The sequence below is a fragment of the Corapipo altera genome, unplaced genomic scaffold (assembly GCF_003945725.1).
Source record: "Corapipo altera isolate COAL_440 unplaced genomic scaffold, ASM394572v1 1, whole genome shotgun sequence".
NCBI classification, from domain to species: domain Eukaryota; kingdom Metazoa; phylum Chordata; class Aves; order Passeriformes; family Pipridae; genus Corapipo; species Corapipo altera.
Genome location: NW_020884873.1, coordinates 4,819,911 through 4,837,880, shown reverse-complemented (window position 1 = coordinate 4,837,880; position 17,970 = coordinate 4,819,911). Strand labels below are relative to the sequence as shown.

General features: G+C 45.1%; 1 protein-coding gene across 5 annotated transcripts in view; it reads right to left on the bottom strand.

Annotated features, from left to right (window-relative positions):
- The window catches only part of MICAL3 (microtubule associated monooxygenase, calponin and LIM domain containing 3), a 168,180-nt gene extending 152,642 nt beyond the window's left edge, over window positions 1–15,538 (bottom strand). For 2 of the 5 annotated variants that reach the window (XM_027665694.1, XM_027665702.1), the window contains exon 1: window positions 15,240–15,536. The gene's annotated coding sequence lies outside the window, so the exon portion shown is untranslated. Of the gene's footprint in view, window positions 1–15,239 lie in introns of all 5 variants that reach the window. The other 3 variants (XM_027665712.1, XM_027665685.1, XM_027665721.1) reach the window with 3 other exon arrangements.
- Between the last annotated feature and the right edge of the window lie 2,432 nt (window positions 15,539–17,970).

Sequence of the window (17,970 nt, the reverse complement as noted above, 5' to 3'; positions counted from 1 at the left end):
AAGCAAGTCTACTCAATGTCATGAAGCCTGACCACACTGAGTAGAACTGGAGATAAGGGAAGATGTGCAAGGGCATTTGTCCTGTAGGCAAACTGGTCATTCCAAGACAAAGGTCCCCAGATGACACAAATATGTATGTCTCACAGATATATACCTCCTCATAAGCCCACAGAGTTTTTATTTTGCAGCTTTATAAGTATCCCACTGAATGACTTGATGGTTGATTCACATCCTGAAATAAATTCACTGTCAAATAATATTCCATTCAGTATAGAGCTTCCCAGTATTTGCTATTCTAAACATCAGTAGAAAAATCATACCTGCTTTCTTCCACTCCCATCTGCTTTATTCCAGAAAAAAAAAAAATAAATCTTAGAGCAAGGACTTCTTTACTATGTTTTAATGTAATATTTGGCACAGCAGAGTCCTGGCACAAGTAATGCAACAAGCACTGCATGTAATGTAAAAGAAACAAGAAAACTGTAAGGTGCAACGATGGGCTCAGCTATAGCACATCAGCCTTTTCTCTGTGAGGGAACACTGAACACCATCACTGGAGAATTATTAGTGGAGATCTGCTACTGATGCTGTCATCTCCAGATAACTCTTCCATTTTCACATGTACAAATTCCTGTCTTTCTGAAGTACTGGAAGCAGACCAGGTATCACTGACACCCAACCTCTTCCTGTATTTCCTGGACATGTAAGCAATCCTACTCTCCCTGGAAAGTCCACAGTACATTTAGATTCTGTTTATAAGCAGCAAGAAAGGCAAGGTGAGATCTGGAAGAAACCTGAAGTACCAGGTGGGAGGCACTGGCCTTCCCAGACTCACCAAGGAAGCTCTACACAAAGGTTCACTCCAAACCAGCCTTCCTTTACAATCCTTTACAAGAGGCACAGCTCTAGAGAATTCTGAATGGGAGCTTTGCCTAATTAGCGAATTAGTGAAGCGAAGTAAATCATCAAAAGCATGCCACGCTCCCCAAAACTGTTTACCCTTCCCAACACAGTCTAATATGGTTTTGTCTTCCCAATCTGAGCACAACTCTGTTTATACCTGATGGAGTACCATATACCATGTACACACACTGCTATTAAAGAAATTACTTTCTCACACACAAAAAAAAGACTAGTGAAACACTGTTAGATTTGACTGTTTAAAGCATGACTCCTAGGCAAAGACCTGCCCCCATTCCTCATTTCTGTGCACATCACCGCAGAACAGAGGAGATGAGAAAGTCTATTGTCCTCCCTTTCATTCCTTCAGTCACATAACTGTGGTGTTGCAAGTGTTGGAGGACAGTCCTCCTCACGAGATCCAGAGTAATCCATTACATGGGTATCACTGGATTGCTATCAATTGGCTTGGCACTCTTTAACTGGGTTACAGTTCAATTTGGTTTCTGCTTGCTCTTAGATTCAGTTGTTTAATGAAATCTGGAAAAAAAACATGTAAGCAAGTGTTAAGTGGTGCAAATCACTACAAGCTGCAGTACCTCACAAAAATAGAGCAGAGTTTATACCGTCCTTTTCACAGGACCCAACAAGAGAAGCCGTTTTTAATAGTTGTGTGAGTTTACACAACACATTTAGAAACATGAAGAGAAGGACAAGAAGGGCCTCCCAACCATCCCGTTAAACCAAGGTGGTTTCATCAAGGCCATAAAGAGATACAAATGTTAGATAGGACTCACGTGGCCACAAGCATTTTCACTTGCTTGGCAGAGATAACAAGATATGATCCCACAAAAATGCTGCTGTTCTGCCTACATTTTAACTTCCAGTGAGAACTCTCCCTACAGACCAGGGGTAAAAAGATCTTACTAATTTGAAGGGATGTCGCTACAAAAGTTATGCTATCCATTGTCACTGTAGTTCAAGAGTTACTTAGAAGAGTAGAGGATTATACCCTGAGACTTCCTGAGATGTGTCACCCTAAGTTCATTCCAAAGAATCTTTTAGCCCTGATAAAAAGAAGGATAAAACTCAGTAAAGCTTGAAAGAGATTTATTAGAAACCTTCAATGCACTGCAATGTCCTCTTCCCTCAACCACATCAGCTCCCAGCAAGCCTTGCCTCACTTCAAAGCACTGCATTTTGAGAGGAGTTATTTCCAAACAGCAGGGCAGAAAGCAGTAACACAGAACAATTTTCCCGCTGGCCAAAGAGGAAGTTGATTCAGTAAGTGGGCTATTTCCCAGATCTTAATTAAGCTGTACAACTGGAATCCTAATGCAGGCAAACACAGCAAAAGACCCATAACATAAGACAAATATTCCTGGACCGAGGTTGGAAACAGTCAGCCCAGAAAACTCGGAAGTGCAAGATTTTTCCTTTATTCTGTATCCTACAACGTCTGAGATCATCAGTGTAAATCAGAATTCCAAAATGTAATATGCTACATAAGGAGCAGAAGAAAAAAAAACACGTCTCTTGCACAGAGAGGCTCCAGCTCAAGGGATGAGATGATTCCTGGACAAGTGGATTGAAAGAAAGAAGGGAACACAGCAAAAAGGCAAAAACACTCAAGATAGGCAAGCAGAGGCCTATTCACTCCACTGCCACGTTGTTCTGGTTCAGTCAGCTCATGGCAGCAGAGAGCATTAACAACTTCTCCGAAGGCAGAAGACGAGGCAGCTTAAAAGATGTTTATGGGACCCTTCTTCATGATGGCTGAAAAGCATCCATCCATCTTGCTCATCTCAGGATGAACAAGGCTTTAGTAATGCCTAAAAGTCAGTCCTGCCATTAACAGGCAGGACTACGTGTCCAATTCTCCACAGCATGCTACTCTAGACAGTCAGAAAGGGCCAGGAAAATCAGCTTATGTCTGTACTTGTAGGACCTCGCATAGGAGAGATTTTCAGTAAAAATGGTCATTGTTTTGAACAGTTGAGTGTCAAGAAGAAATCCAGACAAAGCAGGGGCAGCCTAGACTGGTTTTAACCATGTGGCTAGACACATGAGATCATATCTCAAAGACACTGTGGAGAAAGAATGAAAAAAGGTTAACATATAACAAGGATAAAGATCTGGGAAGAAGGCAGAGATGACAGGCTGAGAGAGACAGGAATGTAGTATAAAAGTTTTCCCCACAGTTTCCATAGCTTTCTTCAGTGCCCCTGCTCAAAAAATGAAATGCAGTGTCTCATTTTGTCTATTGCAAAACCAACGGGTTCAGAACAGTTCATCTCTATTGGAGCAACCAAGTTTCTGTCCTCAGCAAGGAGCTATGATGCTACTGCCCACTTTAGCAGAATAGTTATGAACTCTCCTTAGGAAGTGTGGGATGAAATACATTCCTCTTTCCTAAAACTGAAATAGTTCCATTGTTAATTTACTTGTGTCTAGAAAGAACAAGAACTTGCATTTCCTTTCCTAGTCTTACTGAATACTTTTGAATGGAGTAAATTTCGGTACCTCAAAGAAAAAAAAAAGAAAAAAAAAGAAAAAAAGAAAGAAAAACATCCTTCAGTTTTCTCTTGCTACCAAGCCAAATAATTGCTGCTTGATTAAACTTTCAAAGGGGGAAAAAAAAAGGGGAGGGGAGGATATCAGAAGAGAGGCTGCCCACACAGGTGAACAACCTTCCCTTCCTCAAATTGTTTCCCATATCTGGGCACTCCATTTCTATCACAAACCACTCCATACATAAGAATATCACAGTGCCTCTTCAAACCAAGATACAACACAGGCAGAATGAGAAGAGCCATGTCAATTTATTGTTTACACAAAATCAAATGCTGTTAAGAGACCTATCAGGTTATCAACTATGTATTCCAACTACCCCAACTTTAGGAGGAATCTAAAGGGACAGACAACAAATAATTCATTGAAACTGAATTCACTGCGTGTCTCAAACACTCAGCTGAAATCCAAATGTTTTCATACCATTCACAAAAACCATCTATGTGCAGATCTCATTCCTTGGAGTGTTCCTGGGGTTCTCCTAGATGCACTTTTCCCTTTCTCCCTCTCCCTTGTGCAATTACAACATGAGATGTCATTCATCTGGGAGAGGGAGGAGGAGAAAAAGGAAGGAAAGGGTGGTGATTTGATGTTCCCATGCTAGCTTACCTCTTGCTCTGTCTCCACGGTTTTGGGCTCCCCTCCCAGTAAATAAACAGTGCCTGCCTCTTCTATCTTATCACATCACTTCCAAATAGCAGCATGAGCACCAGCTCTGTATCATTGCTACTTTATTTCCACCATCAAATTAGGAACAGCATCTCTGTAGATGACATCTGGCACATCCTGACAGTTTGCAGGGGTCAGGTCAGTGCTGCTGGGAGACCCAAGGAAAGCCCTAAGAGTAAGCTCAGCTCCCCAGTGGAGCTCATGTAAAATCCCCCTTCCTGGATTGACCAGCAGGAAATTCCTTCTCCTCCCTTTTTTAGAGGAAAGGTGAGATTATCATTAGGATCCACTACAGTGAAAGCATTCGCCCAGGAAACCTCCTCAGGATCACATTTATGCTGGGAATCGCTCAGCAGTACTAGAACAGCCCCACAGTATGTGGGAAAAGCTGCAGTTCATATCCATATATCACCAACAGACACAGTGTAAGAGCAGCCCCAATGGCAGGTGTTTGCTCTGCTCATGTGCCAGGACCCTGCACACAACAAGTGATGCCTCTGACCATCAGCTACACTGATGGAAGATTTTAGTGTAGCTCCAGCTTCAGCCATAAGTGAAAGGATTTTTCCACTCCGGGTTGTTAAGATGTAGATCAACTGGCAGAGAAAAAGGCTCCTAAAACATCAGGCTGCAACACCAAAGAAAGTCCACGTACAAGCTCTGCTGTTGCTCTCACAGGCAATCTCCTGTGACACAGTGGAAGTTTTCTGACTCTGCCAAGGACAGAGAGCAGCAGCACAGACAGTCCTCCCTTTACCTGGAATACCCTGAATACTACTGTGAGATGACACTGGCAAGACAGCCCTTGTGTTTGCAAAGGAGGAAAAAAAACCTAATCCATTCGTGGATTACTTAAGTGACGGAGAAGTCATTTTTAAATCCTGCAGGAAGAGAGGAACACATTCAATTACGGACCAATTCCACCTCAGCTTTCTCCAAAAGCAATGTGTCACCAGCTCTCCATTACCATGTGTACAACAGGAATTCAAGTTCTCTCATGGAAAAGTAACAGTGCTGTAGCCTTTATCAAGAGACCTGCACCTGCAAAATAACTGAGATTTCTCATGTGAGGCATGTTTGCAGGATATTTGAAACCCAGAGAGGCAAGAAAGCTTAGAATAAAATGTCATCCTGACCTCAACCAGCTGTGTTTAGGCTTAGTCCACAAATATACAATCACACACTATTTAAAGACCCTTTCTTAACATACAGGATAGTCTGGAACAGGATTTGTAGTCACATTTACTGAATATTTAAATTCAGATACTTGTCATTCATAATCAGCATAATGGTTATTTCTTCTGCACAAATACTTAAAAATAACTGGCAAAAGAGAACTATTTATGGTTGTCTTATAATGTTAAAGAGGAGATCCCCTGTTCATTAATTTAATAACTACAGGATTTCCAGTGTCACCAATTAGCTATAAGGTGTGCCATACAGCTGTAATTTAGGATATGAATAAATACAACTCTAGCATATCCAGTTAATCCATCCACTTGCATACAAGTAGTTTAACAAGCTAAATACAAACATACCTCTTTCCTTAACTGCAGTGTGACTTTTGCAGCTGCAGATGAACATTTTAGTGGTTTAAAGGGACACCAGCAACTTCAATCTAACTTTAGTTTTGTGCAAGTAAGCTTTCACAGACTCTCAGACCAGGAGAAATATTCCCATGATTGAAGGAGTAAATTCCCATGCAGCGAGTTATTTTTACCAAACACATCCCTGCAGTACAACGAACCCAAACACAAGTGCTGAAAATGTGACAGTGAGAAATAAGTAGAATAAGCACATTCTCTAAGAGAAATACAAGGAGGTATTAGCGTAACTATTGGGAAAACACAGTTTATTTCAAGCAAGCTTTTAGCTATACACAGAAAATCCTGCTTATTGGGTTCTTTCAAGCTGGGTTAACTTGTAGCTTTCCTTTCAAAGTTCGTAACTAAAATATGCCTTAATGGATACAGTTTCTGTATATCCAGCTTGTCCAGTGAGGGGCCACTTATTTGCCCAGCTTCCCTAATCCCCCTACACTAGCACAGACAAAGTGCATTTGAAGTGCAGAATAACCAAGAGCACCAATTTTAAGTCTAACCCTCAAAGAGGTTTTCCACAGATTTTTTTTTCCTTTTGTTAAACTTTCAAAGCAGTACAATAGGACGAACAAAGAAAGCAGCGATTTTTGTCACGTCAGACTTGACAGTAACTTTTGTCGAGATGGAGGAATCCTTTCCAGCTGCTCCCGAACACTAACCTCAAATGGATGACTGCATGAAGTAAGACAGGGCTTCTTCAGAATATAGAATTAAGTCATTGCAGCGAATGGGCAAGCGGGTTTTTATTATTACACGAGAAGGAAACCTACGTTTAGAAGCGGCTAAGTATTAAACACTCTTAAACACGTCTTAGGACAACATCCTGCAGAGATTAAGCCTGTACCATAACACAGTAACTAAACTGAAGGAACAGACACGCAGGCATTACAATCCCTTGCGCTGCACTTATCTGAGATAACAATAAAAAGGCTAAAGGCGAGACAAGCAGCAGCCTGTGCGAGCCGCGGGCGGTGTATGCGGTGCCTCACGTAGGGGTGCCATAAGCCCTCTGACGACGGAAGCACCAGCGGCACTTTATGACCCCGCGGCTGCCGTGCCCGCGGGTCACCGGCGCTCCGGGCGACGAGGCCGAGCGGCACCGACGGCCCTCCGGGAGCAGGGGCAGCCCCCGCGGCGCCGCTCCCGCTCCTCCTCCCGCGGGACTCAGGGACGAGCCTCGCGGTGTCTCCGTCCAAGCCGTGTAAGCGGGTCACGGCGCCGGCCAGGACGGCCCGCGGGGGTCGCGTCCCGCGGCGGTGCCCTGTGCCCTGTACCCCGTGCCCTGTACCCCGTGCCCTGTACCCCGTGCCCTGTACCCCGTGCCCTGTGCCCCGTGCCCTGTGCCCCGTGCCCGCCGCTCTCCGCGCCGCGCACACACCGCGCTGCGCCGGGGCCGCTCCCCCGGGCGGTGCCGAGGCGCGAAGCAGATCCCCCCCTACCCACTCTGCCTCCCCGCAGCCCCGCCGGGGGTCACTTACCTTGGCCTCATGCTGCCGCTGCTGCTGCTGCTGCCGCTGCTGCTGCCGCTGCTGCTGCCGCCCGGGGCTGGAGCGCGGCGGGACCGGCCCGTCCCTGCCCGCCGCGGGAGGTGCGGCTGCGGCGGCGGCGGCGCGCGCGCGCACCTTGGCAGCTCGCGCGGCCGCGACCCCGCCCACCCCGGCGCGCGCGGGCAAAGCCCCCACCTCTCCCCTCCCCGCCCGCCCGTCCCTCGGAGCGGCGCACGGGGGAAAAAAAAGGGGCGGGCGACGGGAAGCGGCGGCTCCAAGCGCTGGGCACGCGGCGAGGAGGAGCGGAGGAGAGCGACGGCAACGGGAAGGCAACAAGTGGCGCCGGCCAACGCGGGTTGTTCCCCGTCCACACGCTGTTCCCCCCCGCACAGCCCCTCTGCAGTCCCGCTGCTCCCCCGCGGCAGTGGTTCGCTCCCAGCGCTCGAATTGCAACAGGCCGGGCGGGGATTGGCGGAGACGAAAAAAGGGGGCGGGGCGAGACGCCGACCGTTTAACACACAAACACACACGCCCCGTGCCCCGGGAGCGCGCGGGGCCGTGAGGGAGGTGCCGAAGGAGCCGGGCGACGGCACCCGAGGAACCGGCGGGGGAAAGGCGGCGAATCAGACCTGAAAAACGGCCGGGGAGGCGCCCGTAAAATCGTCACGAGAAAGGGCGAAATACATTTTTGGGATCGGGGCTGGCTGGGGAGAAGCTCGCAGCGGTGCTCTTAGCAACCCGTCCTGTCGGGATCCTGATGCGCTCGGGAAAAGGCTCCTTGCCGCCGCGCTCGGCGGGAGGAGCAGTGTTACAGCAGGTGAATGCTGCTGTGCTCCCATTATCCTTGTCTCCTGCTAATCGAGTCAGCTCGGGAGACCCGAATATCGCCTAATCCCTCGGGTGACCCTGAGGTGACAGTGCTGGCACGGGCTGCACAGGGGAACGACAGAGCCCTGGTCTCCAAGAGAGCGCTGAGAGGAGCACAGAAACGTTTTGTGTGTGCATGTGGGATCACAGGTATAAGTACGCACATCTCCCTTTTCATTTGCTCTCAGAAGCCCCTGGTTCCCCACTGATCCAGCAGGCAGGAGGAGCACAGTCACGGCTGCCCAAAGAGATACACATACGTTTGTGTACTGTTCGTATATAAACGTGTCCTTCCTTGCTGTGCACTTCAGCGTGTACAAGCAGTGCACACGTTTGTGCTGCCCTGGCCACACTCAGCTGACAGTGCCCTTGAGCCTTTCAGGTGAGGGAGCCAGTCAGTGAGCACCGGAATGGAGCAGGAACGCAAACCAACACAGCGCCGTCCATGATTCAGGGATTAGGAGTCCAGCACAGACCCAGGAAAATAGCAACAGTAATAAGTACACCAGTTTTCCTTCAAATAGGCTTATACAGCAGAGATAATTCAAACACCTTTCACATCCAGAACGACACAGTACCAATGTTGCCGATACCAAAGCCACAGTCTCACAACCCTGCCCGAGGAGAAGTTTTGATCTCCATAGTCTATTAGAAATTTTGGTGTGAAAAGCAGTCAGGTACTGCACTAACACACGATAAAACACCAAACAGACATCATTCATAAGAGATGCATAAAATGAGCTCATGATATGGCTGAGCAAATTCTTACTACAGTGTGGTGCGACAAATATCAGCCAGAAGTGCACAATTCCCAATTCACTGTCTATATCCATGTCTGAGAACAGATGGAGGAAAGCCTTTAGCTGATCTAAACTTGGCTCAACCCACCCTGTTTACTGATGGTGTTTCCATGAGCATAGAAATTAGAGCTACTGGTTGCAATCACTGGGAGAGCCTCAGCCTGCTGATTCACCTTATGTGCTGGAAAATCTGGCAAGGACACCCTTCCTTACCTGAGAAGATGCACAAAGTCATGCCCATACAAGTACCAAAGGGTAGCAAGAGTCAGGGGATTCCAGGGGATATTCCCCCTTGGAAGTCACTGAAGGTCACTGACAGAGCAGCTCTTTGCAGGTGAGGCAGCAGCTTCTACTACCTGCTCATAACCAATATATCAAGGTGTCCTTCTCTGCAAAGATGCAGGTTGGGAGTGTGTTAGATTACTGAAAAATGAAAGCGGACAGAGGAGTAGGTTTACACAAAGTGATTTGGGAGACGTTTTAAAACGCTCTCACAGTGTGTGCAGTGATTACTGGCTGAGCGCTAGGAGCAGTCAGGAGGAGGGCTGGCAGTTTAACAGTAATCTTTGTAAAGTGCTAATAAGGACCCAAACAATTCCCATTAGGGAACTGGAGAGTCATCTGCACCCTAGCAGGAGGCTGCCTATGGCATCCACGGCAAGACTTGTACGTCTTGGCTCGATATTTTGGAATCCAGCAGCAGAGAGGCTTAGTCATATGACAGGGTTATTTGCATCATTATGCTGTTGGATTCCCAGAGAAGTTTTCACAATGCACTGTAAGAGGAAGGGTTTAAACAAGTAGAACTGAAGGAAAAACAAAGCACTATACTGCCTCTGCTTGTCCCTTTTCACTGCATGCACGTGGTGCTCAGAGTGGGAGGAGGGTGGCAGGCAGTACTGTACAGAACTTTGGGCTCATAAAGCACACTCACAAAAACTGCAACATCGGTACAAAACGGGCTATTTTGCAGAATAAAAGCAAGTTAAGGCAGCTGAAATCTTGCATCACAGCCTGGTAGAAGCTTAATGTTCCAGACTGGTGATGTGCAAGGGAAGTCCACCACTGTGTTTTGCCTGAGGGCTTTGCAGAACTACTGGTTTGCACTGGGCTGGGTAAGTCACCTCGCCCCAGCCGAGTAGTGATTGACTCCCTGTGAATTCGTGCCTCCAAGCTCAGTAAAACTGGGTGTTGGCACTCCAGAAGTGACCGCTAGGAAGCACAGCAGCTGTTGAGGAAGCAGTCCCAAACCAGCCCAGGGAAAATATTGTGGTTCAAGATTGAGGTCTTTAAAGGAGGTGAGCTGCTATTGCTCAAAATAAAGTCAGATTATAATAGTGTCCCCTCTTGAAAAGTCTATATAGCAAAATAAGGCTTGCTTTTTTTTATGTATTCTGTTTCTAGGAGAAATTACTGAAAGATCATAAGAGCTAGGTGTTGCTCCCAGGAGTATATATAGCAAGGGAGGGAAGTTACAGAAGAAAATTTAAGAAAGTTTTTGGTATCTCTACGATATCAAAGCTATTTTCACAGTAAAAATAGCCAGGGAATCTTAAATTCTACTCTGACAACCTTCCAAGGCTCAGGACTTGCCAGGTGCATTGACTGCTCCTGTGGGAATTTGTAATCTCTTTAAAAACCAAGAACAGCAAATTCCACTGGAAGCATACTGTCCCAGAGCAGAGTCCCCACATCTGGAATTAGCAAGATAAAACACAGCAACTGGATTTTCCAACAAGATGATCAGCAAACCACAGCACTGGAAGGGATACTGAGAGGTCATCTAACTCCATCCCTGTGAAAGCATCTCTGCCTCATCTGTTTTACCCCTTAAAGACCTCCCCAGTGCTGCAGACACCACAGTCCATCCAGGCAAGATGGTCTTTTCTCACAATTCACTCTTTTTGCCTTTAGAAAAAGTTTTCCCTAATGATTAACCTGGATCTTTTCTACCATAATTTACATCTACTTCTCATCCTGCCCAATAGAAACAAAATGTTTGTTCCTCTTACTCCTGCAACAGCCTTTTAGATGTATGAAGATTTCTCTCGTCACTCCATACTACATTCCCCAGACCTAAAACTCCATTTCTTCTTGCCTGTCTGCCTCGTTTAGATTGTGAGACTGTTGATTCCTGGTGTTCCCCTTTGGTGGCTCTCACTGTAGTCCATGTCTTTGCTGAATTTCTCTGTGCAGGAACAGCATGTAGCATGTTCCCAGTTGAGGCCTTACCAGTATGATGCAGAATGGAAGGAGCACTTGGTGTGTTCTGCAAACATCCCTCCTGTTTATACATCTTATACATTTACAGTGCCAGAGGATATATTTTTTTTTTTTTTTTTTTTTTTTTTTTTAATTTTTCTTTTTCAAAAGTATTTGTAAAAGTCAAGGCCACAAAGTGAAACCAAAGCACCACTGAAGCACCTCCATTGACAGGAACTCTCATCTCCTGTATGCAAACCTTTCTGTTAAAAGTCACTGTATTTAAACTACCACCTGCTGGAAGCAGTTTAATCAGGGATCTCCTTGATGAGTTATAGTCTTGTTTTCTCATGCTTACATTTACTTGGACAGCTAGAGCCATTTTTTTTTAATGCAGAAGTAATCTCTATACGAATCAGCAGCTGAGCACTTCCAAAAGATGAACTGTTTCCAGAAGAAACTGAAGGACTAGCCTGGTCTAGAGAGGTCTTAAAATCTGCTGTCTTCTGCAACTGTTAGCAGGAAGAATTGCCCAGATCTGGAGGAAACACAGCACTGACTTCCTAAGAAATAACACAGGTATTCTACCTGTGTTTGAAATGCAAGGCAGAAGTCACCAACCACCCTGCATTCTCCTGTTGCAAGTGATTATTCGCTGCATAGGCATTTGAATAGCTGTAATATTTATGAAATGATGCTATCCAACCCCCTTCCACCACCCTGAACGCACATGCACACACTAATCCAGACTGATGTTGTGTGCTGGGGTGGGAGCTGAGTTCCAATTAAATTGCTGCTGATGTTTTGTTACAAGAAAACAAATACAAGTCTAATTCACTTGAAAAAAACCCCTACCAATTGGCTCACTAAGAAAAAGTAGAAACTTCTCTAGATAAAAACTTCTGCAGTTAAGCAGGGAAATAAAAACATGGCCCATCAGAGACAGTAAATTTTGATCACATAGAAAAATGTTTCTAACCCTCCACACTGAGAAAATAAGCTTTCAAATAGGAACCAATAAGGAAAGTTTGTACATGCAAATCTGCTGAGTGTTCAGTATAGACTTTAGTACTTGAAAACTAAATTCTAGGCTCTGGGTCTGTGCATAGACACCGTAGACAATTTCACTGTTCTCAGATTTTTCCAAGCAGTAAAATCCAAAATAGCAGCTGAGTTTGCTGCTATGACTCAAGACTGTGGGCATATGAGAAGCTGATGAGAAACACACAACTTTCACTTCACTATACTGTAAAGTTTTAAGTAGAAGTAACCCAGAACAAAGGCTACGTAAGGGCAGAAAACTCCCTCCCAAAACTGTACATTATGCTAAGGGCCAGGAAGAGTAGCCCAGCTGAGTTTCACTTCATGCTTCCTTTAGGAAGCACAGCTCAAGTGTGTGAAGAGGTGCAAGATCAGTCAAAGCAGTAAAACAAGTGCTTGCCAATGAAGAAAACACAGATATTCAAGAAGACAATACCCAGATGAAGTACTACCAGACTGTTGCCATACTATGCAATTAATACATTAACCAAAAAAATCAGAAGTACAGCATTTCCTTGTACTCGCCAAACTGAACGGATTTAAACATACCATGGTGAAATGTAAGGAAAAGTCCTGCAAGGTCATCATTGAGACACTTTATTGGTTCTTCATCTAATTTGGGCCATAAAATTCCACACGAGAACTGCCTGCAAAGTTGAGACTGGTTTACTCCATGTAGCATGCATTAAGGTCTAAAAGGCACGTTTACTATGGGGAGTTTGGATTAATGGACAGCCTGAGCTACGTTTCCTATACTTGTTTTTAAAGCAACAGCTTTTTACTCCTTTAACCAAGTGCATAGAGCAGCTCCCTTGTGGTATTGTCTAGAAATAACTGACAGCCCCAAATCTCAAGCAGATATGGGACAAACTCTTAACCATGGTTAGGTTCTCTTTAGCAAAAGGCTCTGTTGTCGTGGCTGAGAACCTTATTGCTTTACTAGTACTACTGGAATTGTCCTTTGACAAGCTACAAAAAAGACTCTACCTATGTTCCATTCAAATTCATCACTGTTTAGAGAAGTATTAATAAAAAGGGAAAAGTAAATCAATGAAGTCACTTTACTGATCCTGAGAACATGAAACTACTATAAATAAAACATGTCGATGTTGTTTTACTGATAGGTCAAAGTCCTGCTAAGGGTGTGTTTGTCATTCTAATTTATGTGCAGCTTCATCAACAAAGTATTTGCTATTGCAGTATTGTATTTATTCATCTCCTGTTTTCCTCCCCCACTGCCAGAACATCTGCTAAACGTTTCTGAATCTAAGCTTGTTGGGATAGGGCCCATTACTTTTACATATTTATGAACTGTGTGGTACACTGGCACTCATTCAGCACAGACTGCTTCCCAAGGCTCATGCGCCAATGACATCAACCGGTGTGGGTTTATGTGCAGGAGATCCACATGTGCAGGGGTCACAGAGGGGGCTGGAAATCCAGCTACATCCAGAAGTATTTAAGCTCCACTGCTGCTGAGGGACAGAGCTATTTACTAATATATGAATGATGCAGGAATGCAGAAGAGGAATAACAGGTATTTACAGTGTCCCGAGGAACTGTAATGAAGAGTAGTGGGCTAAAACTGAATGAAAATAAGTTGTATCTGACTCCAGAAACATCCAGAAATATCACCAAAATATTTTTCAGTTTGGTCAAACAGTGCAACAAAACAAAAGCTACTATGCTCCTGTTAGTTACAACAGGCAGGACAAAGCAGAACACAGGACTGGTTCTGGGGATGGAAAAATTAACAAATAATTAATTTCTGATTTCTGGGGTTTTTTTCTGCAGTAGCCCAGCCTCTCATGCCAACACTCACACAGGCACAGCTTTATACTATTTACACACTGAGGGGAGTGTGTTTGGTCGTTATTGTGCAGGGCACTCACACACGTGACTCCCATTACACGAACAGAAGCCGTGTTCATAAACTGCCCTTCTGTGCCTGGGCTGAGCGGACCTGTCCCTATTTGCCTTCCCAGCTGGTTTGCAAACAGTGCCTTTCCAAAGTCGAGGTTGTAAGATTTTCAAACCTCGTGAGAGAGAACGTACCCCGTCTCCTCTCGACTGTGAGAGCTCTGAGGATCATTTGTCTGCACAAATCCATGCCAGCAAAAGCACAAGCACAATCGCAGTCTAATAGTCTTAATGAGATTACAGCCAGAGATGCCCCAGTGCTGCCGTCTGGCCAAGGAACAGAACAAGCACCAAATTCATCTGGAGGAAAAAAAAAATCTCCTTGGCTTTCATGTGACCAGGCTGTAGGTTGATCAAGATTTCAGATCTATGGCGTACAAGATACCTTTCATTTCTGCTTTCCTCATATTTCCTTATTATTTTTTTTTGTAATGCATTGTTTTTTCACAAAGCAGCATATTCTTTTCACAGATCTCTAGGTTTCACTAACATTTTTCAGGACAGAATTAAAAACTGATGACCATACTGCTCTGTAACATGATTACATTTATAGATGCCTATTGTTAGCCATGCTAGGTTGATCTCACCCGTGGCTACTGTCTGTGTGCTTGACTATGACATCCATGTGGTACAGTGGAGCATGGTTGATATTTGCCAATATAATAATTCCTTTTATCAGCAGTTTATCTGGTGCATCTGTTTGTCTCACTGGAATGAAATTGCTTGTAACTCTATCCTACGTAGGGCAATCTTTCTGCACCTGTTCAAGCATTTGATTTACTCACTGCTTAAATTCTTAATCTCAGCAAAACCAAATAAGTTAGCTTGTATAACAAAGGCTGGAATGGTGAATGAAATGAAAAGCTGATCTAGTACTGTATTAGCTGGCTAGAGCACAAAACCTGGTATTAAGGTACAGATTGTGCAGTGCTCGCTGCAAACTGCAGTTCCTGCCCTGCAGATCTCATTGAGCTTGCTATGAGAAACCTGCTCCTGCAGGAATTCACGCCTAGGACAAAAAGCCAGCAGTGCATTCATGGATTTTGAGTGAAGCCTAGAGCCAGCACAAAAGAAAATCCCTCTCCTTAGACACAAGAACCCCCAGAATTTGATAGTTAATAACAAACAATAAATAACATTTGCAGCAGGAGGTACGAGAGGCCGGCTGGGTCGGTACTCACAGAGCGAGGCTGCATAAGTGACCTTCTTCCCACATGAGTCAACTCCTCCCCGACAGGTGCTCATAGTTCTCCCGCCTCTGCAAGGGCTGCCATCTAAATTAGAGCCCCCTCACCACTCCTCGTGCCCTGCCCCCACACGGGTTTCTCCTCGGAGAGCTCGTACTAACAATCTTCTCTTTCTCTAGGCTTGCCAGGTAAAGCCAAAATTTAAAAGAAACGGGATCTCAGATGCAAATCGCCTTCTGTAAGTCTTTCCCGGAGCATCTCGCAGGGGCTCGGGGAGGCTGTGTGATGATGGGTCTGGCTGCCAATTCGTCACTGTTGCCACAGTAACGGAGCAGTGGTCCCCCGTGGCTCGCTAAGGGAGCGGCAATGGGAGCACCGAGTGTGTGTATTGCCTCCTCCTTTGAGGATTCCTCTGACCTGGGTAATCCACACATTTCTTAAAAAAAAGGCTGGTTTATATAGAAGGTATTTCCCTCACACCCCACGTACACCCCACAGCCCCTCTCCCCCCCTGCCTTCGTTACTCCGCTCATGGAGCTCTACAGCACCTTTAAACCTTGTTTGCATAGTATAGGAAAGCTGGCATAGCCCCGGGAGAGCTGCTGGCTTCCTCTGGGAAATACCATGTCTCTTGTGAAAAGAGGAGAAAAGAGACCTTGTTCTGGTAAACATGTGAACACGAGCACACGCTCAGCAGTGTTTGAAGAAGTGCTAGGACAGAGCGATATAATCTTGTCTCTGTGAGCAGGTGAATGAGCAGTTGAGACAGCAAAAGGGTATTTTTCTGCCAAGTGTTTCTCTGCCAACACAACCAAGCACAAGTGTGTCTGTGAGGCCCTATTACAGCTACAGGGAAGCTCAGGGTCGGCAGAATTCCTTTGTTCCTGTCCCCTCAACTGAAAAGTCTTGGCGTTATCCTTCCTGAGCCTTAATATTGCTGTTTTCTACTTATTTTTGTTATAACATTGACATAAACAGTATCAGTAATGGGAGGCAGGACAGTCCACAGCAGCAGAGACCTACAGAGCCTGGGCTGTAGTCAGAGAAGGAACCAGGACTGCAGAAGCAGGCGTTATTTTGCTGGACAATGAACAATTCAGCCTTGTTTTGGAAAGCAACTCCTTGGATAGTTAAATAATACCACTTGTTTATGAGACAGACTATTTATCTCATCTTCTTTAGAAAATGTTGCTAATGCTTCTTTGTTGCTTTCCTTATTATTCTCTCTTAAAGCCAAGTGCTTCTTTTAAGGTAATGGATTTCCTCTCTCAGGATGCCAGTAAAAAACACAGCTCTGTGTGCATGTAGGTGGTGTGGACAAAAACAAACACACAAGTAAAACCCACACATCTGCTTTCTTAACTAAATTTCCTGCCCTCACTTTCAACTCAGTCTGTTTGAGCACTCTGTGACAGTGGCTCATCCCAACTTGTTAGGTACGGACAAAGTCCAAACACCATGACAAGGGGTTAAGTACCTTTTTGCCCCATATAATCTGAATCAGCAGAGATGGGACTAGTGCAGAACAGCAGTATCAGCCAGAAGGGTTAAAAAGACTTGAACTAGATTTAAAAAACTGTGAGTGAGCTAAAAAGAATCTCAAGCTTTAAAAGCAATAAAATTCTAATCTTTTTACTTGTCTTTGCCTTCAGACTGAGTTTTCTAGCTTTTCTCCAACACACTACGAGGATTAGAAATTAATTTGGTTTAGAAAAAAACTTCCATTTCTCCTTCATTTACAGGATTCTGAAACGTGGGACTTGGAGAACATCACCAAATACAATGATGATCATGACAATGCCACTGGGCTTGGCAGAGCAGAATATCTCTGCAAAGTAGGAAAATCCATCTAGGCCCAGCCTCAGGAAGTTTGGAGCCTTCACATTAAAGATGCTGGATTTAACAGCACCACCCACACACCCACAGACACACCCACACACGCCCTCCCTCCTTGCATGGTGGCTTAGTGTAGTGGCTTGTTCAAAATTAGTTATGAGTACACCCAGAGTTATAAGCATCCTGTTCCACACAGATGTGAGCTTACTAAACCAAATGAAGGCATATTATAAAAGTTCCATTTATCACAGGCATTTTGTGCCTGCTTCTTCAATAATCTTAAATGAGAATGCAGTAAGATCAGAAACTGAGCTGCACACTTAGTCTTACACGGGGCAAATGTTGGTTGGTACATATAATTAAATATATTTGTTTTGCTGACACTCCCTCCCCCGCCCCATCCCTCAGATATTTTTACGCTTGGCTTAGTGGAAATGACTTGGTGCCTCTGGGTGTGATTGCATGAAGCCATTCAAAATGAAGCTGTCCCCTGAAGAAGACAATCCTGAGAAGGAATAGTGCTGGGCTAGCAGAGGGTATGAAAGCAGCAGAGGAATGAAGGGGAGAGGAGGTGGCTGGGCTTGGCCTGCGGCACCGAGAAGACTTTTCCATTTGCAGCTTTATCTTCCGGCAGCCAGAGCTATTTAATGGGATCACAAGGGCTGCTGTGCCATTACTTACAGAAGAGGGTATAAAAATGACAGCGGCTAATAAGCACCGATTTCTCATCAGCCGCCTCATCAGGCTAATTTCACAAACAGAACATTTCAGAGGCTAACAGGCTGGAAATGACATTCCGTCTGCTGGATTCAGACCAGCACAGAGAGATTACATCCCTGTGCCTGGACACTTCAGTCCCAGCCACAAACAAAAGGAGAGCTACCCTAAA